This window comes from Centropristis striata, chromosome 17 (assembly GCF_030273125.1).
Source record: "Centropristis striata isolate RG_2023a ecotype Rhode Island chromosome 17, C.striata_1.0, whole genome shotgun sequence".
In the NCBI taxonomy this organism is placed as follows: Eukaryota; Metazoa; Chordata; class Actinopteri; order Perciformes; family Serranidae; genus Centropristis; species Centropristis striata.
This window is the reverse complement of record NC_081533.1, coordinates 11,314,365-11,332,718: the sequence shown is the minus strand read 5'-3', so window position 1 is coordinate 11,332,718 and position 18,354 is coordinate 11,314,365. Positions and strand designations below refer to the sequence as shown.

General features: G+C 35.6%; 1 protein-coding gene across 1 annotated transcript in view; it reads right to left on the bottom strand.

Annotated features, from left to right (window-relative positions):
- ndrg2 (NDRG family member 2) overlaps positions 1-12,488 on the bottom strand; it is a 45,295-nt gene extending 32,807 nt beyond the window's left edge. Inside the window, exon 1 of the mRNA XM_059354679.1 lies at positions 12,043-12,488. The gene's annotated coding sequence lies outside the window, so the exon portion shown is untranslated. The remainder of the gene's footprint in view (positions 1-12,042) is intronic.
- Between the last annotated feature and the right edge of the window lie 5,866 nt (positions 12,489-18,354).

Here is an 18,354-nt window from a genome sequence, read left to right as displayed (position 1 = left end):
TTTAACAATTCACACATTTTAAAATGGTTTAAGTTTATTTCCGCCAGAGAAGTAACCAAAATGAAGCTAAAGATATTTCTGTCAAAATTTATTTCAATTTATTCTACACACAAAAATCAACAAAAATACACTGTTTATCTTAGAAAGAAACTTTAAAAACAGGCATTATCGTCCGAATTTGAACTTTCCGTCAGTCCTTGAATGGATCATAGAATTCAGAAGTTTCTGTTACAAAAAGTGACCAAAACAAAGCTTAAAATTGTGATATTTCTCTCAAAATCTTTATTCTAAATGCCTCATTTAATACGTTGCCAAAAATAAGGTGTTTGTAGTAACTAGATCCTGTTAAAAACATTCAATTCTGCTCCTCAGAGACACTGTGAAGTCATGATTGATTCTGCTGAGACGAACGGTCACGTGGCAAATATTCACTGAAAATCTGTTTACACAGAGCTGAGAGGAGAGGACAGGAGAGGCTGGAAACATGCAAATAATTCAATATGTATAGCATGTGGAGACACAATTTTATTTTTACAATATTCACAAATTACGCTTGTGGGAACTTAGAAAAGTGGTGTTGACATAATTACATTTTATTCCATTTTTAAAAAAATAATTTATATTCATGTTTTTATGATTTATGTCATTATACCTGTGTTATTCTGCAGTAAAGATATGTTTGAGTTGTTCCCACTTCTAGCCATGATTGTGCTCATTCCATAGAGCTGCAGGACTTATAGATTTTAGATATATTTTATATATTGCAGTGAAATATTAGGCCACAGTGAGTAAAATGCCAAAAGAGCAAAAAACGCTCGTTTAGGGGCATTTCCTGCAACAGTGAAGCTCTAGTTTCTCAGGTAGCTGTTCTCCTGTTGTTCCATATTTATCCATTGCTACCCTGCAGCCATTCTTTTTTCCAGTGGGCTTCCATCGTGGCGTTGCTAGGAGATCTGTGACACAACCTCCTCAGTGTAGAAACACTTCACATGGATATTGTGCGTAGCGGTGGGGGGCGAGCGTCGCTCCCCCTGTGAACATGTTTCTTTGGCTGTTTATTTTCTGCCCCGCTCAGCTTTTCCTCTGCCTGTGGATCTATTGACAAACAGCCCCGGTTATGTAACTGTGAGCTGCCGTGGAATGCCATAGACACACACATAGACACACACATAGACACACACATAGACACACACACAGACACACACACACACGGTGAACTGTCGCCCCTGACAGCACCAGACTGGATGCACATTTGGACACATTGAGGTCACTTTAACTCAAAGTCACAGAGTGTGACATTTGCACCACACGGTTGGTTCACTTTTTTAAGGAAACAATGTAAAAAAAAAAAAAAAAAAAGTAAGAAGTCTGGCAATAACAGAAAACAACATGAAGTTATTTTACAGATAATAATAATACAGATAATCTACATTAAATATCCGTATTTAAAAAATGCTTTTTTCTTTAATATGACAGTAAGTGTTTTAACTTTTTTGTTTAACATGAAATATAAATTTTGCATTTTACATTTAAATATGTTGCAGTCAAGATTCATTTTTTATTTGTGGTTACTTAAAGTTGCTTTATGGTATCTTTTTAGATTCATTCAAATTATGGCAAATTTAAATACGTTTTACTGTAAAAGACTGTAAAAGAAAAGGTTTACCATTAAGCAATTGAAAAACACTGTAAAAAAAAAAAAGTCCATTATATTAATTTACAGATTCCAACTTCCATTTTATGTTAAATATTTGCAATAAAATTGATTTACTCCTTTTCATGGCATTTGTTTGCACTTAATGTAGAAAAAACCTTGTAAAATAATACAGAAAAATTCTGAAAAATATTTTTGTTCTTTTATATTGGCACAATCGGCTCTGTGCATCCAACCTGAGGAGCATGAATGGAGTTTGGGCCGAGCGTTTGTCTATAAATAGGCTGTTGTGAAGGCCTGTTTGGACTCGTGGGAACAGACGGGGCATTGTGGTGCCCGGACTATCTGTATCTGGCCTCTAGCCACCGGGCAAAAGACTGAGCGTTTCCCCCTGCAAACACACACACACACACACTTCCACACACTGGCCTCGATGCTGCTGTAATCTCATACACCTACACAGTAAAAAAAAATCCATATGCTCTGACCCAGATGCTGCTTTACTCCAGCACACCTACACAGAATATAAAAAATAAGGATGTTCATAAACAGACTAATATGCAGCAGACACTACAACTGGCCAAGACTGATGATAACAATTCAAACGTTACTCACATGGTCAGGATTTGTTCAGACTAGACTGATCTGAAACACCTACGCAGCGAGCAGCGTTGTTCCACTCCGTCCCAGTCATCAGCTAATGTACTCCTCTTCACTGTACGCACACAAATACATCTGAGATCACCCTGTTCAAGTGTGCACCGCTGCCAAACAAGAGTCGTATCAAAATAACCCACGATGTGCAGATACAAAGCCAACAGTGCTTAAAACTGACAATTCACTATTGTCTAGAATTCAGTCTGATTTAGAGGATTTCTGGACTGTAAAACAAACGCGTTTGTGAACAATTATTGATAAAAGTCAATTAAAATTCCCTTTTTCTTTAATCTAAATACATATAAAAATATGTTTAATACATTTTGGTCTTGATATTGGAGCTGTAGTTTCAGCTGGGAGCTTTTTAATCGTTTAAATAGACAAAATAATCTCAGAAAATCAAGTTTTTATGACAATTGTGTAAGCAAACAACTTCTAGAATTCAGTCTGATTTAGAGGATGACTGGACTGTAAAACAAACATGTTTACAGACAATTAATGACAAAAGTCAATTTAAATTCCCTTTTCTTGGTGTTTTTGGCCAATAATTGCTTTCAGGAAACCATCCAAATGAAAAAACACATTTTAAGTCTTACAGTGGGAGCTGTAGTTTCAGCTTTTAATCTCATAAATAAACTCTGAAAATCTCAGAAAAGTCAATATATTTTTTCTGTTATCTTGTTTTTATTCCTGTTTAACTCCATTTCAGCTTATTCTTCTTCATTTCTTTAATAGCTAAAGTAAATAATACTAAGTCATGTGCCAGTGGACTTTTAATTACTATATTTTTCTTCAATAAAACTGAGCAAACAACTGAGTAAAATCCCCTGAATGCAGCCAAACATGCAGGTCTGAGTGGGAAACAACATTGCAGCTGTGCTCGGTGTGCTTTGGTTTCCATCCAAACGATTCACTTCTCTGCAGCCCGTGAGCACAAATTTCAATGTTTGTTTTGCGTTCTCGATTTCTCTCGTCGGCCGTGTTTTAACACACTGAGCTGAATCTACTGTCAACAGAGTAGAATCAATGTTTCTGTTGGTGCCAACAGCGGGGAAGTGCAACATTAGACAATGTTAGTTACAGTAGCTGCACTCAGATGGGCCATTCAGGATACAACTGGAGTGTGTAAATATGGGACAGGAGGGATTTTTCTTCCTGTATACAACTCATCAATGCACTGTAATTAGTCTGGTTTAGACTTTTAGTTACAAATCATGAATTTAGGACTCAAAGTAGCAGTTATTTTCATTATAAACCATCGTGTCGTCTATAAAAGTCGATCAGTTTCTCAAAGTCGAAGGTCCTACAGTCCTCCACTCAAAGACAGTCAGTTTAGCATAATATATGGCAAAGAAAACCAGCAAATAATCACATTTGGACTGACTGAAACAGCAAAACTTCCTCTGAACTAATACTTTATGTGGTGCTCTGTTCCACTTCTAATTAGAGATTCCTACAAATGACACTTCGGACAGATGGTATGCAGAAACAGTGACATGTTTGAATAACTTTGGAGTTTTAAAAGACTAACCTGGTGCACCAGATGGTCTCTCACACAGAGCCATCTGAGAAGCCGTCATTGGAAAGTGTAAAGGGCAGGAACTTTAAAGAAATACTTGGCCGCTGATTGGATGAACCATCTGTCTATCACAAGATAACTTCGGCAGATCAGATCAAAGAACCATATGACGACAGTTTGGTAAATCAAACTCTTGCTGAAGCAAGGAAGAGACAAGAAAACATAGTCTTCCGTTGCTCTACTTTCGTGACGAAATACTCTCTATTTCTACAGTTGATGTTATCGCAACACCTACAATAACCTCTTTTGGAGCCGCCATTATTTGGAAAAAATAGTTGCTTCTCTGTGTTGTTACACACATTTAAACCATGATGTAGCTGCCAATTGGTCGAAAAACACTGGTGGTTTGGGCTACTTGGACTTTCTTGACCAGGACGGATTTCCTTGTTTGATCTAAAAGCAGCTGACTATAAACACAAAGCAACGATAGCATTCATTTAGAGACATTTTTTGGTCCCATGATGACCGAAAGTCCAATATTCACTCTCCTATTTGCTCTTTTTTGGTCTCCACCAACTCCTGAGAAAATCACTGTGTTCACCAGCTAGTCGCTATCTTTTCGTTTGATGCTAGACAGGGAAAACAGAGTGCAACCAGTCCTCCAACTCTGACCACCACAGAGGTTGTTTGTTCCCAGAGGCATGTTTCCTGAATTAGTAACCACAGCAGTGGAAGGAGATGCTCATACCTAAACATAACTGTTGCATTTTTAAAACATGGTTGAAATTGTGAAATGGTCACAGATTGGTTAGGTCTAGGCAACAAAACTACTTGGTTAGGTTTAGAAAAAGACTGTGGTTTTGGGTAAAATAGGTACATTTGTTACATTACTTAACTTTCTGTATGTAAGTATATGAAATTGTTACGCTTGAGACATAGAGCATGTCGTAGTTACATTAACTAAAAACAATTCAACAATAACTTTTAGTTTCACACAGGACATGAACAGTGACCTCCTGTGTTTGTTTGCCTTGTATGTCCAATTCACTTTGTTGCTCGTTGTACCAATTAAACTGACTTCCACCAAACAAGCTGCTTATAAAATTCGCTTAAGGGACTGTTCTTTTGCAGGAGGACGGTCTCTACACTAGCTTTATGTAAGACTTTGTTTTTGAAATCAGCTGTCTACTGCGGCTGGAAACACGGTTGATTAGAGCGAAGTTTGTGGGCCAGGAAATTGTAACAACATGTTAGTTACATCAGTTACGTTAACTACATAAGCAATTCAACAATGACTTTTAGTTTCATACAGGACATGAACAGTGGCTTCCTGGGTGAAGGTCCTGTATTTGTTTGCCTTGTACGTCCGCTTCATGGACTTTGTTGCTCTTTGTACGAATTAAACTGACTTCAACCAAACAATAAATGTGTTTCATAACAAGCTGCTTATACAAATGGCTTAAGGGGCTGTTTTTTTTTTTTTTTGCAGGAGGACACACTCTACGCTAGTTTTATGTAAGACTTTGTTTTTGAAATCAGTTGTCTACTGTGGCTGGAAAGTTGCTTAGAGCAAAGTTTGTGGGCCATAAAATTGTAAAAACACAATGTAGTTAAATTAGTTACATTACTTTCAAAAGAACAGTTCAAAATTGACTTTTAGTTTGACACAGGACATGAACAATGGCCTGTTGGGTGAAAGTTCTGTTTGTTTGCCTTGTACGTCCACTTCACAGACTTTGTTGCTCTTTGTACCAATTAAACTGACTTCCAGCGAACAATCCTAAATGTGTTTCCCAACAAGCTGCTTATATAAATGTCGTAAGGGGCCTCTTTTGCAGGTTACTACAGGGCTTTATCTGGGACTTTTCCACCGTTAACAAGGTTGATTAGAGTGAAGTTTGTGGGCCATAAAATGTAACAAAAACCAAGCGAAGATAAAATAAAACACCTCATCGAGCTGAGGTTTATTACAGGTTGGTTCATTTGTGGATTTGTCACTACAAGCAACACCTCGCACATTACATATGGTCATTTGATCCATTGCTAATACAAAAATGTTGATTATCACAGCTTCTAAAGCGTACTTTATATTCTCAATAGTCTACGTTAATGTTTGTTCCAAGTGAAAGCTGGTGAAAGTGGCTATCAGCCTTAACAGCGATACTCAAACTGAGCAGTAAACAAAACTCTAACTCTGAAGAGGCAATTACACCCACAGACAGGAACATCAGCTCCGTCGCACCATCAGGACCAGACCACAATCAAGCACCGTAACAGAGCTCATTTACCACAACAATACTTCACATTTAATCAGTGGCTTGGCGCCACAGCTGCATTAAGCCGCGTGTCACAACACTGGCAGGTCCATATGAAGCCAGCAGCTGGCGTGCACTTAGAGAGGAGATCAACTCAGCGTCAACACCTCAACATAAGGACAAAACTATTTCTGAGCAGTCGGGATGACAACAGCATTTGATTCCCTGGTATTCTGGGACCTGAATCCACCTCTAATTATAGCTGTTTACTGGCCTAGTTTGCTTCATATCCACACATTCATCTACCTTTCAACACTGTTATCAGCGCCTCTGTTTTATGGAAGCTAGCACACCACAGAGCCGAGCAGTCTGCGCTGATAAAACATGTTGAATGTTCGGTCAGTTTATCACTGCAGCTCATTCTGAGTCAGGAAATTACCTCCAGCGGTCAATATTTCCATGTAATAAACTGTTTTATTGTCAAAGCTGCAATAACTTCTACAGTAATGGCTCATAATTTGAAAAACAAATTGATTAAAAATCTTTAGGTCCACTTTTATCCAACATTAAACTATGATTTGAACTTCACCACTGTACAAGCCGCCCTAACAGGTCAAGCATATCGTCTTTCCCTGATGGATTAGCAAACACTGCGGGAGTGAATGTTAATATTGGTAGAGTCAACAGGCAAGGTGACAGTCTGAATACACTAGTGTAAGTCACACCAGCAGCCGGGGAAGTGCATTTGTGCTTTGGCAGAGTGAGCAAATATGCAGTTGCAGCGTTTAATACTTAAATCAGCTACAGCTGCCACTACCTCCACTCGCCACGGATAAAAACAAACATTGCTGGGAACCCTGTAAACCTTTGAGTTGAGTGCAAAAGGTCAAACTGTCACTGATGGTCCACATGAGTGCAGGGGATGTCCAATGATGCTACTACCGGTCTGTAATGAGGTCAGGCTGGTCAATAGCCACCATGGCAACAGTTTCAGTGATGCAGAGAAAAAGAAACATGGGGGTTAACAAACCATCTATGATAAACCTTCTTTTAAAAAAATAATCGTCAAAGATTTGCAGATGTTCCTGTTAGTTTTAAAGTAGTCATTAACCCTCTGAACCTCATTGGCGGAATTGAAACTTACTTTTAAAAGATCCCCAAAAATACACCATTTATTGTTGAAAGAAACTGTGAAAACAGGCATTATTGTCAGGATTTGAACTATCTGACAGTCCTTGAATGGATCATTGGGTACGAAAATTTCTGTTAGAACAAGCAACCAAATTTCTGTCAAGATCACTTTATTTTACATGTCTCATTTAAAACATGTCCAAAAATAAAGTGTTTGTAATAACTAGATCCTGTTAAAAACATTAAATTCTGCTCCTCAGAGACACTGTGAAGCCATGATTGATTCTGCTGAGACGAACTGTCACGTGACAAATATTCACTGAAAATCTGTTTACACAGAGCTGAGAGGAGAGGACAGGAGAGGCTGGAAATGCCAATACTTCAATATGTATAGCATGTGGAGACACAATCTGTTTTTCCAATATTCTTGACACTTGCGGCCACTTGGAAAAGTGTTGTATATATAAATTCCATTTTATTCCAATTAAAAAATATATAATTTATCATAATTTATTCTACATGTTTTTCTTTTTTTCACTGTAATTCTGCACAAGACATGTTTGAGTTGTTCCCACTTCTAGCCATGATTGTGCTGATTCCATAGAGCTGCAGGACTTATAGATTTTATAGATATTATTATACTTATTTTATGATTTGATGTGTCACAGTTGTTCCTGTTCTGTCAGTGGGTTGAGAAATGTCTGCTAACTCTGAGCTGCCACAGTTTAATGTTGTTTAATGATGTCGACGAGTTGATCTTGGATTATTAGTCTGGCCGGCACACAAACACTTGAGGATGCAGCATCAGACCAAAGGGCAGCTGTTCCTCCAGCTGAAGAGTTTATTTTTGATCCTGACAGACGTGTATGACACGACTCCAGAAAAACACCACAAATCAAATCAGCGGTGACAGGTCGACAGCCCGGAAGATAACTGAGAACATTTAATGGTCACACACATCATGAATCAGTCCAAACATCAATACGAGCAATTACTTGAATCTTGTGATGAGCCTTAGAATTAGGACTGCAACCAACAATTATTTCCAAAAATTAATGAATCGGCCAAATATTTTGTTTTTAATAAGATTTTTTTGTTTCTAAAATGTCAGAAAATAGTAAAAAAATCCCCATATAATTTCCCAGAGTCTTCAAATGATTTGTTTTATCCGACCAATAGTCCAAATATCCAACGCTATTGAACTTATTATCATGTTTGACCCCAAAAAAAGCATCAAATTCTGACATTTAAACACAAAACCAGTGAATGTTGGGCTTTCTTTTGCTTAAAGAATTACTAAAAAGATTATTAAATTATCAAAATAGTTGCTAAGTAATTAACAGGCTTTTGATTAATTGACTTATTATTGCAGCTCTAATTGAAATTACATTTTTTCTTGAGTTGATAGAGAGAAATCTGGAAATATTTTGCTTTTTTTAAAAGTGCAAAACACAAAAATGTTTTGCAATATAATAATGTTCAACAACCTCACCCTGTTGGACTTTTACTGCATTTGAATTTATATTTCTCTTTATAATGCTTATCTGTAAATCTGTTTGATTAAGTTAAATAAATCAATCAAATGTCAATAAGTAATGACACATTTGAGAGTTCAAACTGCTTATTTTGTGAGATGAACACTACAAAACCCAGAAGGATTTCAACTCACAACGATGTGAGACAAGCAGAATCCATTCTTATCTTCTCACTTAATGCATATGAAGAACAGCCTGTTACACAACGCTGGTTCCGCAGTTCAACATCTGTGGAGTTAAATCAAATTAAATTAAAACATGCACAGCAGAACAAATTGTTCTCCTGACCTCTATAAATACCCCATGATTCGTCATTTATGATACTGGAACAGATTAGAGGGAGAGTCTTTGAAGTCTCTTCCACCGTCAGCTCTCACACACAGAGACGACAGAGATGCTGTAAAGATCTACATGTTTAGTGTCAAACAGGAGGGAAATGAAATAATCATGAAGTAAAAGCAGAGCCATAATGTTGTCAAAATATCTATTTAAAGTCATTAAAGAGTTGTACTTGGATGCATTTAATGTCAAAGTGGTCATTAACCATCCTGTCTGCAGGATTTAAATGTTTTCTTTGAAAGATTGGTAAACATTCATCTTTTTTCGTAGAAAGAAACTGTAAAAACAGGCATTATCATCAGAATTTGAACTTTCTGAAAGTCCTTGAATGGATTATTGGTTGTGAAGGTTTCCATGAGAAAAAGTAGCCAAAATGAAGCTCAAATTTGTGATATTTCTGTCAAAATCACTTTATGTGAAACTGTGAAAACAGGCATTATTGTCAGGATTTTAACTATCTGACAGTCCTTGAATGGATCATTGGGTACGAAAATTTCTGTTAGAACAAGCAACCAAATTTCTGTCAAAATCACTTTATTTTACATGTCTCATTTAAAACGTTGCCAAAAATATAGCGTTTGTAATAACTAGATCCTGTTAAAAACATTAAATTCTGCTCCTCAGAGACACTGTGAAGCCATGATTGATTCTGCTGAGACGAACTGTCACGTGACAAATATTCACTGAAAATCTGTTTACACAGAGCTGAGGGGAGAGGACAGGAGAGGCTGGAAAAATGGAAATAGTTCAATATGTATAACATGTGGAGACCTATTTTTCCCCTCAATATTCATGACACTTGTGGGCATTTGGAAAAGTGTTAATAATTTAATTCATTCCAATTCCAATTTTTAAAAAAATAATTTATCAGAGAAATTATTCTTTTTTTTTATGATTTATGTCATTATAACTGTGTTATTCTGCACAAAAGACATTTTTGAGTTGTTCCGACTTCTAGCCATGATTGTGCTGATTCCAACGAGCAGCAGGACTTTTATATAATACAGTAAAAAAAAAGGCCATAGTGAGTAAAACATTTTTTTTTTTAAAAAGAACAGAAAACGCCCTGAAACAGCTTGGGGTTCAGAGGGTTAATATCCTAAAGAGTATTTTTCAGGAGCCACATCCTTCAATGTGTAGTAACTCATTCTGATATGATTCTGAAAATTCACTTGAAAAAAAAACAGCCACTAAATTATGAACACAAGGCTGCTGGTTACACCACACCCACCAACAACAAAGAAAGACAAACAGTCCACTCTGTGTGTGTCCGTGTGTGTGTGTGTGTGTGTGTGTGTGTGTGTGTGTGTGGCTGCATTTCTATATCCACACAGTCTAAAATATCTGACATAGGCTCATGTGCACGCATGCTCTTCCCCGTGCACAGTCGTGAAACAATGTCTACTTCACAGGAGGCTTCTACGGGCTCATGCACGACCCTGTGCACGTGTGTGCGTGTGCGTGTGTGCGCTATCAGCAGGGGCTCCACTTCACTCAAGGAGCGGTGAGGCTGCGAGTCTCCAAATGCGGTATGACTCACAGAATCTGCGCGCGAGAGCTTTGCTTGAGTGCGTGCGTGCAGCTTGCAGCATAGTGAGAACCTGTCTGTGGAGCTGTGCAGCCGGGAGATTTGTGTGCATGTGTGTGTGTGTGTGTGTGTGTGTGTGTGTATTTGTACTTCCTACATAGTGAGGACCAGAATATTTGTTCAAACAAAAGAGTGAGGACATTTTGAAAAGTGGGGACATTTCTCTTCAAAGGCCTGTTTCAGGGTTAAGACTTGGTTTTAAGGTTCAGGCTATAATAGAATGAATAACAAGGGAATACAGTATCTGAATGAGTGTCCTCACAAAGATGGAAGTACAAGGGTGTGTGTGTGTGTGTGTGTGTGTGTGTGTGTGTGTGTGTGTGTGTGTGTCCTTGGTCTGGCACGACACACTGAAGTAAAACATTTCCCCTCTCGCGCCAGGCTATGAGATATTCCATAAGGGAGACTCTTACGGAACGCATCTTTTCAGGCTTTTTGCTGCATGATTTCTTTATTTTTCTCTCAGTTCATTTTTCTTTGTTGTTGTTTTTTATCTGAGCCAACACAGGGCCAGTGAAACCACACACACACACACACACACTGGGGACACACCTCCATTTGACATTGACACACATTATATCCCCTCCTCTGGCGCGCCAAGAGCCAAAACAACCCCCTCTCGACCCCCCTCGAACTCCCCACCTCCTCCTCTTAGAAAGAAAGACACCGTCACGATAATAATTTTAAACAAAGTATTTAACCATGAAATCAGCACTGCTGCAGCTCTGTAGGGCGCTTTAAACACCACAAAGGACGAGCAATGATGCTGCCTGAAGACGAGCATGGAGGGATGCATTAAGGAGGAGGAGGGGAGTTCAGGTTCATATATGATTCAAGTTCATGCCAATACTGCCCTATATTCTGCCTGCAGGACATGCCATTGAGCTGTCATGCCTGGGTCGGTTATTATAGGGGGGAGGAGGTGGTGGAGAGGAACAAAGAGCCGCTGGCGATGCCACATGTGCGCGTCAATAACACGCACGCACTCTCAGCTCACATGCATGCACAAATCTAATCTGAATGTGCTTTTTTTTCATTGCAAAACACATTTTATTTATTAATATCTTGCAGAGTTGGCTGTTTTGGGGGGTGTTTCTGGATTAGAAAACACGGGAGCAAGGGGGCAATGGTTACTTTGCATGCTGCAATATTAAACAGAATGGGTTGCATCCCTGCACGTTTCTAACACAGAAGTCCCCCGAGGAAAGCACATATTTTACTGCCTTGTTGCACGGCTGTTGAATGGACAATGACAATTCTGCACAGGCGACTCCCTCCCTCACTTTCTCCAGAGAATAAAACAGCAAAAACACACACACACAAAATAACCTTGGTAATCTAATACAATAACAGGGTAAACTCACCTTTTAATCCGCAGATGGGGAGCAAGAAATCTTCACACAAAAGCGAGGACTTTTCTTTAAAAAGATCAATGTATATAGCAAGTCTCGTTCTCCACTTGCGCAATGTCTTCTCGCTTCTCTCTTTTTTATACAACCAGTTCGTCCAATCTTCCCGCTAATCTCCTTCTTTTTTTTTTAAATTCACTTTTTTAAATAATTCCTCCACCTCCTTTATTTTCCGCTGTGCCCGTCTTGCTCTCTGTTTCCCCCTGTGTTGTTTTTTCTCCTTTCTCCAGCAGGAGGAAAATTCAGCACATAGAAAAAAAAAGAAAAAAATATGGAGCGGTCAATCAAAAGGCAAGATGTCGCGATGGAAGTTTTTAGGGGTGTTTGAAAAGTTATAAGCAAATAAATCATGAAAAGATATCTGAAAACTGTTTTACAGTAATCCTGGTAAGTAAACGGTTATTTTTGATGCATCTTGTGACAGCTCCGGTTTGGACCAGACTAAATGCTGAGGAGATATCGGGAGAAATAGCGTCTCCATCTTTCTGGCTCCCCCTCCCGTTAGGACACATTGGTACAGTCCACCCTTGTTGAGCTCGTGGAACGGAGCATTCCCGCCTGGGCTCGAGCCAGCAGGTAAATAAACACACCTGGAGTCAAGAGGCGGTCAGACAGGAGGGAGGGGGGCGGCTCGGACATCAGGGAGTCCGATAATAGGATCTCCATCCCGGAGAGGCGGTGGGCCAAACGCCTCGGCTCTGAGTCTCCTCCACAGGGTCACAGGGTGTATACACACACACACACACACACACACACACACACACACATATATATATATATATATATATATATATATACATATATATAATTATTTATTGTTTTTCTACTATTTTTTATTTTTTATTTTACTTTGTTAGTGTAGTTTTAAAATATTCATGTTAATACTTATATGAATTTTTTTTATATTAATTTTATCTATTTGTTGTTTTCTATCATTTTAGTTTATTTCTATAATTTGTATCAGTTTTCATTATAATAATAATAATGATAATAATAATAATAATAATAATAATGTTTTTAATTTGAATCCAAAAGCCTCGGCTCTGAGTGTCCTCCACAGGGTCACTGAACTATAATAATAAAAATAAATAATAATTTATATATTTTAAATCTAACTATTTATTGTATTTTTACTATTTTTATTTATTTTTATTTTGCTTTGTTAGTGTAGTTTTAAAATATTCATATTAATACTTATTATATTCATATTTTTTAATATCTTTATTTTTTATGTATTTGCTTTTATTTTAATTTTATAATTTGTTGTTTTCTACCATTTTTGTTTATTTCTATCATTTGTACATCCATCATTTTAGTGTAGTTATAATAATAATAATAATAATGTTTTTAATTTTAATCCAAAAGCCTGGGCTCTGAGTCTCCCCTAAAGGGTCACTGAAGTATAATAATAAATATATATAACTATTTATTGTTTTCAATTATTTTAGTTTATTTAAATTATTTATAATAACAATATTTATTATATTACTATTTTTAATATTTCGTAATAATAATAATAATAATAGTAATAAATAATGATTATTATTTTAATCTATTTATTGTTTTCAATTATTTTAGTTTATTTATATAATATAATATAGTATTTATATTTGTATATCTGTCATATTATTTACTGAATTTTTTATTTTTTTGTGTGTAAAAAATTAAAAAGAAAACCCCCACACATTTCTGTTAATAAATCCTGTTTTCTAAAAGAAAAAACTTTAAATTTAATGTAAAAAATGTACAAAGAAAAAAAAAACGGTCATTCTTCAGATATATATGTTTAAATTCAGATATTTACTGTATATTATCAGGGTTTTTGAAGAACTTATCCGTAAAACAATTTATGAATGGTTACCGTTATTTGATAGCAAATGTTTGGCAACTTTTGCTGCCAGACTTTATAACGTTTCTTCTTTTCTTTGACAGTGAATGAACACAGAAGAAGAGTTTCTCATCCTCTCTTCCAGCCTTTGATGATACATTTCCTCTTGAACCACGTGCTCATGAATTTACATAATTCTGTTTTCTATGCTCAGACACATAATGAGCTCTTTTATACGGGAGCAGAGGGGGAAAATATAAACATGACACATGTAATCCCAGCTGAAACTGTACCGCACTGTACTCCAGAGGAGCAGCGGAGCAGAAACACTGAGAACATCTCGTCTGCTCTGTGGTTACACAAGTCAGCTCATAGTTTCCCCAAATGACACAGAGACATTTATATTACCACTGGACGACCACAGTTTCCTATACGAGCCTCTCAGCTGCATTTCAATGGAAAAAAAGACAGTATGAGTGAAAAACTCCTCTTTAAGGATTTATTTTGACCTGCCTGAGGGCAGCAGAGAAAGTGATATTTTTAAAAGCAAACTGAAGACTTTCTTCTTAAGCTGAGCTTTAACTGAGTTTTATCAGTGTGTTTATTTATTTATTTTTATTCAGTCTTTTACTGTTTTAGTCCAGATTTTAATAGAGCTTTATTTATTTGTTTATCTGTCTAATTATTTACTGTATTTTACTTTTTAATATAGTTATTAAATGAAAATAATGATATTATATTTTTTATTTTAATTTTCTATTCATTTAATTTTCTATTATTTTAGTTTATTTCCTGATTATTTCCTGTATTTTACTTCTTAAGTGTGGTTTATAAATAGGTTACATAATAATAATTTATAATTATAAAATAATACGGATAATTATTATAGAAATAAATGAAATTAATATAATTTTAAAAAATATTTAACCATTTTCTATTATTTAAATATATTTCTATCATTTTAATATCTGTCTAATTATTTACTGCACTTTACTTTTTAATGTAATTTAATAAGGTTATTTTATCTGACTATTTGTTTTTTCTACCATTTTAATTTTTGTATATCTGTCAAATTATTTACTTTATTCTATTTTGTTAGTGTAGTTTTTAATGAAGTTTTATTATTATAATTGATAATTATTTTTGTTTTTATTCATTTATTTAATATATCCAACTACTTTGGTTTTCTATTATTTTGGTTTATTTATTTAATTTGTCTATCTAATTATTTACTGTATTTTACGTTTTTGTGCAGTTTTTATAATACATTTTAATAAGAATATTTTTAATTGTAATTTAATTTTTAATCTGTTTCACCTCTTGGTACAATAGATGAGATTTCAGATAACGCTTCCTCAGTTCTTCCTTATAATTATTATTGAATGCTTTTCTTATTAACACTATTAATTATGAAGTCACTCATTGTTTTGTTTGTGGGTGGGCAGTGTGTAGTATTGTGTGAAGCACTTTGTGTTACATTTTATCTGATTAAAAGTGCTGTTCAAATAAAGTCTGATTGATTGATTATACTGAAGCAGTGATTAAAGTGACATTTAATCTTCCCAAATTCCTATTATTAAAGTATTACTGTTTGAACTTTGCAGGAAAGCTGTCTAAATGCAACTGATGATGGTTTTCCGATATTTTTCCAGCCGGCAAAGTGGAAAATAATTCAGTTATGTGGTCGGATTCGGCAAAAAAAAACCCTCAATATGTTATCTGCATCATAGTTGGCGGTTTGAGAGTCTCTCTGGGGCCTTAAATTAACCACCTTACATAATGATCCTGCAGCCCGTGCCTCTGTCATGCTGTGGTGAGCCAGACATTTGTTCCACCCGAGCACACTGTGTCACTGTGAATCCAGTCCAAGTCGACACATACAGTATGAATTCCCTCACACTCCTCTACGGACCAAAGTTTTCAGAAGAAAATATGAGATCACTGGTTTAAAAAAAAAGCCTCCAGTTCAAGTGATTTTCTTTCATTATTTGCTCCATTAAAAGCAGATCTGCTGCTACAGCTCTGAGTGAACGGCACGCACGCTCTGCAGCGACGGCTCCAACAGCTGCAGTTATGTATCGGTGGTCGTTCCTTATCTGGGCCCAGCAGCTGTGCAGCCCGGCTGGATTAAAGGGCTTTCAGGTGACGTAACACACCCTCTGGTGGCCGCTCCGCAGGTCCAGGCTAAGCTGTGAAGGTCTGATTGCTGCTGCAGACAAGACATGACTCATCATCCTCAACTGTTGCTGTCAGCGCGCATGATTTCAGAGGTGATTTGGACCAGAAATCACTGAAATCACTTAAATCAGCGCAAATTTCAAATCATAGCAGCAATCCTTATACATCTTATTTCAAGATGTATGAAGTGTGTGTGTGTGTGTGTGTGTGTGTGTGTGTGTGTGCGTGTGTTGGATTGGTGTGTGTTTGTGTGTGTGTGTGTGTGTGTGTTCTTGTACTCCCTACATAGTGAGGACCAGACGTTTTTAACCAACAGAGTGGGGACATATTTGCAAAGTGAGGACATTTCGGCCGGTCCTCACTTATTTAAAGGCTTTTTTGAGATTTCAGACTTTGTTTTAAGGGTTAAAGGTTACATGATAATGATAATTAACTGAAACTGTATTGTGAGGTTACAAAACTAACTAAAATTATAGTGAAAATGTCCTTCATTTTCGTCTTTGTCAACTTTTTTCATACATAATGAAGATGGATAAGGCAAAGGAAATAAAGGCAAAATTTACTGTGACTTCTTTTAATCTCCCACCCAACAAATACCCCATTAGAAAAAACTAAAACTAATAAATACTAAACTAAAACTAGCAAACTCACTCTAAAAACTCATTAAAACTAACTGGATTTGAAAACAAAAATTCACAACAAAATTAAAACTAGAACTAATGAAAACTGTTCCAATGAGGGTCCTCACAAAGATAGAAGTACAAGAATGTGTGTGTGTGTGTGTGAGAGAGAGAGAGAGAGAGAGAGAGAGAGAGAGAGAGAGAGTTGGATTGGTGTGTGTGTGTGTGTGTGTGGCAGCAACCCTTATACATCTTATTTCATGTGCAGGAATGTCCTGTGCTTCTTTTCATTTTGTAACCATGTTAATGTCTTCCTAAATTTAAAGATAGACATTATTTTGTTAGCTATATACGCTGTAAAAAGTTTTTTTTTTATTGGATTATTTTACAGACTTTTTCTTGTTGTTTTTCTTCTAGATTAAGTGTAACGTCATTAAAAAAAAAAGAGGAAAAATTAATTTTATTAGATATATTAACAAAGAAATGCAGGGCAGCCATGAAGAAATGCTAATTTATCTTAGGGAGACAAAAATGGACCATAAGAGAATCAAAGCAAACACGGAGAGAACCAAAACGACTATCAAGGAACACAAAACGACCACAAAGAGACAAAAAGGACCAATTTCTGATGATTTGGACCGGAAAGCACTGAAATCACTTAATTCAACACAGATTGCAAACATAGCAGCAATCCTTATACATCTATTTTTTCATGTGCAAGAATGTCCTGTACTTGTATTTATTTTGTAACAATGTTTATGTCTTCCTAAATATAAAGATAACCATTCTATAGTTAGCTATATACACTATAAAAAAAGTTATTTTTTCTGAAATTTTCTTGATTATATGACAGACGTCTTGTGGTTTTTTTCTATGTTAAGTGTAATGTCATTGAAAAACAACAGGGAACATTAATTTTATTCACGGGAGATAATTTTTTATTTTTTTTTACAGTATCAGTCAATTCCTTAATGCTACTGAATGTTAAATTACAGTGAATTATGTGTAAAAATAAATAAATAAATACACATATGAATGTAAAATTAATGCAACTTTCTGTTTTTACAGGAAAATTGAATGTAAAAAAGATATGTAAAAAAAACATTGCTCAATTAATTTTTTTTTTCAGTTTTCTTACTGTAAAATTTAAAATTTAATGTAATCTTTTCAAAGAAATCGCAAAAAATAACAAAAAAGTCTGACAGCAAAAGTTGCCAAACAATTAGTAACATTAAACTTAAAAAACGGAAAGGATTATTATTATCATTATTCTACAGATATGTTTTTCTCTAATACAGATAGTTATAGCATATTTTCTGTATTTTATTTTAAAATAAATGATCTGTAAAATAACGTACAGTCAGTAACTGTTATGCTGCCAGACATTTTATAGTTGTTGGGTTTTTTTTACAATTTCTTCGTACATGTTTTACATTAAATTTATAGTTTTTACTTTTAGAAGAAAACTAAATTATAAATAGAAATGTGTTTTTTTTTCTTTACACAAAAATGATGAGCACAGCAAATAATTAGACAGATATACAAATTAAGAAATAAACTAAATTATATAAAAAAAAAACAAATGGATAAAAAAATTTGAATTATTATTTATTTTATTATTAGTAGTATTAAAATGATTTT